The following is a 7664-nucleotide window of genomic DNA, read 5'->3' as shown; positions in this document are numbered from 1 at the left end:
AATGGTCAGAAAATAACAGTCACTAGAGCAGCTTTCGCCATTCCCCCTGCTCCCCCGAAGGGCAGGAGCTGTGCAGAGTCAGAGCACTCCTCCTTCCGAGGAGGTGAGAGGTGGAGAGGCCGGAGCTGGAGGCAGGGTTTCCCCGACGGGAAGCAGGGAGAATGTCAGCTCCCAGCAGCTCTCGGTGAGTGCTGGATGGGCTCCGTGCTGGGCAGGTGGGAGATGTGGGTCATATTCATGTTCCCAGGAACTGCTGAAATGATAAGTCGCACCAACCTCGCATGTCTGTGTGTAGAACCAGCTCTAATGCTGGCTGGCAGCCACGTGTGAGCTGGGAAATGAATATCAGGAGGCTGGGACCAAGTCCCAGAAATTGGTTAAAATGGGATGGACTTTTGCCAAGCATCTGAAAATTGCTTTTGTTTTGCTTTAGGAATTCAAAACTGAAGCGATTCTCAAGGTGTTTCTTGCAGCTGCTGTTGGCTGAATAGATTGGCACCTGATTTACCTGTAAAGTCCTGGCTTGTTCACTGCCTCTCACAGCTTGTACAGTAGCTGGAATCCCAGTGGTGCAGGGATGCACTGGAATTCCTGAGTTAATGTTAAGTCTTGCCAGATGATTTTTACGAGGTTAAATTCCAGTGAATCTGCACCAAAAAACTGGAAGCCCTGAAGCACAAGAAGCTGTGCTGCAAGACCTGATGGCCTCAGTGTGCTCCTGGCTGTACCTGTTCAGGTGTTCCCCTGCTGTGCTGTCTGTCAGAGCCGTGGGGATGGGCAGATCCAAAGAGCCGGAGTTAAACCCCACGGAGGCATTTTGGAGCAGGCGGGTGGGACCAAGGCAGAGCTGCTCAAGGACTGCAGGTAGAAACTGAAGCCCTCACAGGGAGAGCTGTGTAATCATCACAATCCTCTGCTTTTCCTATGACAGAACCTGTTCTTGGTCATTCCTGCAGTTTGCAGGGAGTAAAAATGCCCTTGGGGATTCCCTACTGGGACCAGCGATCCATATTTTGAGGGGAGTCCTTGAAACAGACCTGTGAGAAATGAGGATGCTGCAGCCAGAACAATGAGAATGGAGAGTCTGTCACTGTTATCCCCAGAGAACGGCAAATCACGACATAGGTCCAGGTTAAAAGATATGGCCAAAGCAGAGTTAAGACCTCATTTAATGAATTTCTCCTCTTTTATAGTGTAGTTTGCAATAAAGAAATTACATGATTGGCTTATTCACTCACCACCTCTCAAGGTGATAGGCCAAGCGGTAAGACACCCATCTCCAAATATTATTCTCACAAGACTGAAAACAATTCTAGTGTTCTGACAACAATAGCAGGTGTAGAAATAGTTTACATTCTTACAAACTGTTACCCGTCCAGTTCTCATGAGAATGAAAGCTCTCACAGAGAAGCTGTGAGAAGCTGGATTTCTCTGTTTCTCAGCTAAAGGATGAGAAAGGAAAAACTTCACAAACTACAGAGCTGGAAAATTTCTCTGCTCCTGCCTTTTAGCATCCACAGAGAGTCCATAGTGAATGTTGTCTGGTGAGTCTCTCGATATCTGATCTAATGCTGTGCTGTCAGCAAGTGACCTCATTCTGATTTAACGGTCCCAGTGTGCTGAAAGTACACATTGAAGTACAAAATGCCCATGGGAAGGTTCATGCTCCCAAGGGATTGGTCTAGGGATGTGCAGCTTCTGAACTGCACAAATAATTCAGATTGCCACAGCTGCCTGCTGGGCCATGGTTCTGGGCCAGGAGTATCAGGAAGGCGGCATCTTTGCTGCCAGCTCAACAGTTATTTTCCTTGGAGCTATCAAGACAAAAACAAAATGGTGATCATGCCCCACTTGCAAACCACAGAGCATGATCAGTGCCGTAACTGTATTTTTTTTCCTGCTCTCTGCAACTCTCTCAAGGATGCCCTGAAGTGCTCTGGCTCATGGCAATATAATCTGTGTGTAACAGCTTCCCGTGCCTGTCTGTGCAGCGGGGTCAGTCACAGGCTGTCCCATAGAATCCCTGAGGCTGGAAAACCCTTTGAGACCATCAGGTCCAACTGCTGCCCCAGCACTGCCAGGGCCACCCCTTACCCCTGTCCCCAACTGCCACATCAAGAACCACCCACTGACAAAAATTGGGGTGAGGGCTGCAGGCACAGACAGCACCATTGCTCACTGGCAGGGGGTCTGAGGGTTCCCAGAGGGCATCCAAAACGCCTGGCCTTCCCAGGCAGGATGGCTGGTGTGGAGAACACAAGGTGCAGGTGGGAGCATCCCAAAGCCAGACTAGGGATCATTTCCCTGAAGTTCAAGGAACCCATGCTCAGAGCACCTTTAACTCCACTGTGCTTGGGACCTTCTTGTAGGTGTAGGTTTTTATGCACTTGGAAACAGATCTTGGGATCTGCCAGTGAATTCAGTGAATTGTCCCAGCCAGAGGCCTTTTGGCTGACCTAAAAAGTAGATTTTGAACCCTCAAGCCACAGGGTTTGTAGTGTTTTTCAACAGCAGAGCAAGACTCAATGGGTTATCCTGTTCAGCTGACCCCATGAGGGCCAGGTCAGCTGGGACAGCCCTTGCTGTCATGCGTTTTCCTCCCTCAGAGAAAGAAACCACTTGGCTTTACTCTGCAGGGTTCACTGAGGCTGTGAATTGTAATCCAGAGCATCTTCAGGCTCCCAGTGCTTGGGGCTGTGGTCTTTGGTGTGCAGAACACACCCCGATCTGTCTAATTCGGGTTTGGATGCACATTTCCAGTTACTCGGACTGGGAAGAGGCCAAGAGGGTGGTGGGAAGGGCTTTCTCCCGGGCCTGAACACCCTCAAGGCAGGGACGATTTTTAAATGTTTGTTGTCTTTTGTTTCCCAGCCCAGGGCTAAGTTGGTGTTCCCTGAATTGGATGCACAGTTAGGGCATCCAAAGGATCGTGGCAAGCGCAGCACTGAAAACATCAGGATGAAACAGTTCTCAAGAAACTCAACTTTCTAAAACATTTGTCAAGATAAAACAATACAGGAGTGACCTTGAAAGAAAAGCCCCTGTCAAGAAAAGCAGCAGGAGAACAGTTGTGAACAGAAACACTAAGGAATTGCTGCTGGCTTTCAGTCCCGGCGTCCTGTTTTTTTTCAGGCAGGTTTTGTACTGAATTGAAAGGCAGTGTTCTTGCCTCTGTGAGGCACCTGCATCCTACCTGCGGAAGGAGAAAGTGTGGAGCGGTAAGTGGGAGGAAGGACCATTTTTAGATCTACCCTTGGATTCCAGTTCCTCGTGGAGGGTCTGTGCTGCCTGAAGTACAAACAAAGTAAATCCTGGAGTACCTGTTCGTTTGCCTGCTGAGCTTGGAAGAGACACACTGGACATGAAATTCCAGGGAAGCTGCACTTGCAGTAGTGTCTGGAGCAAGAAGCAGTGGAAGCTGTTTGCTGTCTGCTTGTTCCCCACCTTCACCTCAGTTTTCTGGGGCCCCAGGTAATCATACATCACCTTTGCTTTTTCCAAAGTCTTTGCTGAAGTGTTTCTAAATGCGGCAGTGAGATTTTCCATAGCTGGAATTTATTTCTGTTTTGGGAAGTCTGTCTCATTGTACAGTCTGTGATTTAACAGTTCCCATGAGAGGATAATCACTGTCAAAGGTGGCAAATGAAACCAAGAGCCTGGACTAGGATGCCACAGGCCCCTGCCAAGCACAGGTTACAAAATAGCAACCCCCCAGGTTACAAAAATACTAAACTAAAAGCCCATGTTACAAAGTACAAAAAAAACCCAGCCCACAAAAATACAAAAAAAAAAAAAATCGGATTGCGAAATACCAGAATAACCTAGTTCCAAAATAATAGAAAACCAAGTTAAAAAATATCAGAAAACTAGGTTTCAAAATCCCAGAAAACCAAGTTTTGAAATACCAAAGTAATTCGGTTCCAAAACCGAATAGAATAGAATAGTAGAATAGAATAGTAGAATACCAAGTCCCAAATTACAAAAGTAATCCAGTTCTGCAATACCAGAAAACCAAGTTTCAGAATAGCAAAGTAACCTACTTCCAAAATACCAGAATACCAAGTTCCAAAATACCAGAATAATTTCCTTTCAAAATACCAGAATATTAAGTTCCAAAATATCAAAATGTCCCCATTTCAAAATATCAAACTCCAAAATACCAATTTTCAGATGCCCTATATGGGCAGGATTCCCAAACACAAAAGAATGCATTATTGTCAAAATGGGATCTGTGCTAGCAAAATGGATATTTTCTGTTCTGAAAAGCTTTCGCCCAATGACCATCAATACTTGTATTTATTTTGATCATTTAGCCAGATGTAATAAGAATTTTACTTTAAAAGCCAACACTTATAGCAGTTTTCTGCTTAGTTCTTGTCTGTGAGAACCGGCATTTGGGCAGGAGAGCTGCGGTCAGGAGCAAAGGATGGAGTAATCTGCTCCCTGGATGGACAGGGAAAGACTGAGTAGCAGGCAAAGGGAGTATTTATAAACTATATCAATATTTCACAGAAATTCAGGGTAGACTAGCGATGGGGGGCTCGGGTTCTGTCGGGGCCTGTCAGGATCAGCCATAAAAAACCCAGCCAAACCCTCGTCCCCTCAAGGGATGTGTCAAACACTTCCACAGAAACACAATTTAGTAATGATTGCAGAGGAAAAATTACCTGTAATCGCTTACGATCTGGGGGAAATTTCCTCGTTAATTACAAAGCTAGGACATTGGGAATTTTGGAGGCAGAATCCCAATTTTGGCCACAGGCACCTGGCTGAGAAGGCCGGTTCTTTTCCACAGAAAGGAAAGGCCGGCACCCCAGTGTTTCAGGGACAGACAACAGCCCATGTATGGGAGGGAACAACTGGCAGGATCTTTCTCCACCTCACCCCCCGCTCCAAGGCACAGCAGGTCCAGGCATGACCAGCTGCTTTCAGAGGGGTGCCCGGGCACACCTGCACAGGGAGCTACTAGTTCACAGGGGCTGATGAAGGCATCCCGAGTGTCCCTCCAGGAATGACAGTTGGAGCATCCTAGCAGGAGCTAGGGAGCAGCCAGATGCACCTGGGCACCTGAGAATGCCAGGCAGCATGTGGGGTGCCACGGGGAAACTTTCAACTTTCCCCTTTTATCTTGTCAGTCCCTCCCCAGAGCCCCCAGAAAATAGAGGTATTATTAGGAGAAAAGGGGCTAAAATTGAGGGAAAAACTTCCTTTTCCATAATTGTCTCTATCAAAATTGAGGGGGAATCCCCTTCCCCTGCAATTTTAATAGTATCATTTGAAGGCAACCCCACCCCTTCTATGCTGTTAGGGCTATCAACTGACAGCAAATCCCCATTTCCCATTATTTTCTAGTTTAAATGGAAAGGGAAAACCTTGACTGTGCTATTTTATGGGTTTGAATTAAGGGAAACTCCTGCATTTTCATCATCCAAATGTGTAAATGGAGGGGGAAGCCCAGTTGTCCCCCCTTTTTAAGGGTTTGAGCTGAGGGAAAAATTACTCTTTCTGTATCATTTGAGAGATTTAAAGTGAGGAAACCCCCTCTTTTCCAAATATTTTAGAGGATTAAATTAAAGGGGAGAAGCCATTTATTTGCCATTGTATTAGCTTAAGTGGAGGTAAACACCCCATCTCCTCATTTTAGGGGTTCAGTTAAAGGAAGTGCTCCCTTTTCCAGCATTTTAAGGGTTTAAATCTGCATTTTAGGGCACTTCTACCCATGCCCCGGTACCAAATATCTCATATGGGAGTAAGCCCAGCACATACATAACCCTAACAGCACCCAGGAGTCTATTAGTTTTGTTATTTTTATTTATAATGTATCTAGCCCTAATTAGAGGTCCCAATGCGAGCTTCACCATTCATATAATTACTATTCTTCTCCACCCTACTTAGCCACATGTGAAGTACTACTTACTAATCACTAAGGAACAACTGTGCAAGTTAATAGCTAGTTATCCCACTTAGCTATCTACACTGCCAAAATACAAAGTTTTACTTCTTACCTGGTCTCTGCCCTTTTACTTGATGTAGCTGTAGTAAAAAAGAAGGTACCATCAATTCCCTGAAGAGCTTTTTTTCCTCTCTCCAGCCCTTTACTCATTTTGAATTTACATCAGAGGAGCCAAGCAGCTATAGCTCCTTTGACAGCTTTTATACATTGTAGTAATTACCTCCTCCCTTTTCTGGGGCATGATGGGAATGAGAGGCGGACCCGGCCAGGGGTATATTAACCCCAGCCTTTGCCAAAGGGATTCATTTCCTCCCTGGGATTGCCTGGGATGGGAGATCTCCTCTCATTTCAATGAAGGGGGCCTTTCAGCTTATATCAGGTTTTTTTTCCCCCCCAGTAAATGCTTTTGGCCTCTAAAGCACTAGAGGTTTTGAAGACATTGGGAAGAAGATAGTGTTGAACACAGTGAGTATTTTGGCTCATAATATTGGCTTGAGTGTTCAGAGGCGGTAAGGTGCTTTTCTAATTTCAGTTTTTCTTCTTGGTTTTTTTCTTTAGGAGCATTGTAACTTCCAGGTTGTATTGAGTATGAAGCTTCAAATTTTTTTAGCACATTCATTGTGTCATAAAAGGACCTTGCCCATATCAAAGATGATATCCAAAATTGTGGCTCCTGATAGGTAAATTATGGATTGCAGCTGGGAGAGTGTGAGCAGGGTAGCTGGCTTAGGAAGTGCCAGAAGGGGTTTTGAAGGCCATAGGGTGGGAAAAGGTGTCTATTTGGGCCTGCCTAAGGCTTTTTTCCTAAGCACAGTAGATGCATTTATACATCTTAAAGCACACAAATGCATCCACCGCACTCATAGAAATACCATATAACTTTGCCCCTTGCTGTCTCACATGTCTATAGAAATAATGGCCACAGCTTTTGATTCTGGGTGAAGCTAGAGACCCGAGGACCTGGATGGGCTTAGGAGGTGGTGAGTAGCTAAACTGTGGGCATTTGGCCTATATGCCACTAGATTTGTGCATTGATCTTGATTTTTTTTTTTTTTTTATTGTAGCTGACTATGAGGCTAACCCAGCTATTATGGGGCCTTCCAAGATGACTGAGGAGGACTCATTTCACATCCAATGTGGATTCATATTGCCGGTCATCCAAAAGATAAGTCAGGGGCTATGACCTGGTGATGGGATGGCAGCAGGGTAGTGAGTTAGAAATTCCTGGGAAAAACTTAATAATTAGCGCAGGGGTAAGGGATGCTCTCTAAGGGGCCTCTTAGGATAGCTAAAGGGAGAGGCTCCACATTTGATTGCAACTGTAGGCTATGCAGTGCAGAGCAGTTCCAGTCTGTGTTGTGTTGTCTGTTGTGTTGTGTTGTTTAGCATGTCTTCAGGATCCCTTGGATCAGATATGTCTGCCTTTTATCCTCAAGGACCTTATGGCAAGTGTCAGCCATCATCTCTAGGTTCTCAAACATTTGTACTTCTCGGCATGTCACCGATATCATTTGTTCTCTTACCGACGGGCTCAGCCATGTCTCAGAATAGCATCTCAGAAGTGTTGAGTCAGATGTCTTTTGAGGCCTCATTCCTGGCTGTATTGCCATACATCCTTCCCAGCCGTGAGTTGTAATGTCCTGGGGCTTATAACATTGTAAGGATACAGGGAGCATTCTGAACATAGCATTGTTTTGCAGCCATCTTGATC

The 7664-nt window shown here is 45.6% G+C and overlaps 1 long non-coding RNA gene across 1 annotated transcript; it reads left to right on the top strand.

Moving 5' to 3' along the window:
* Positions 1-6276: 6276 nt before the first annotated feature.
* On the top strand, positions 6277-7634 carry LOC138105561 (uncharacterized). Its single transcript, XR_011148520.1, has 4 exons — positions 6277-6418; positions 6512-6633; positions 6864-6933; positions 7018-7634. It is a non-coding gene; the product is annotated as an uncharacterized lncRNA (long non-coding RNA).
* Positions 7635-7664: the final 30 nt, after the last annotated feature.

The sequence above is a fragment of the Aphelocoma coerulescens genome, chromosome 2, assembly GCF_041296385.1.
Source record: "Aphelocoma coerulescens isolate FSJ_1873_10779 chromosome 2, UR_Acoe_1.0, whole genome shotgun sequence".
In the NCBI taxonomy this organism is placed as follows: domain Eukaryota; kingdom Metazoa; phylum Chordata; class Aves; order Passeriformes; family Corvidae; genus Aphelocoma; species Aphelocoma coerulescens.
This window is presented reverse-complemented; position numbering and strand designations above follow the sequence as displayed.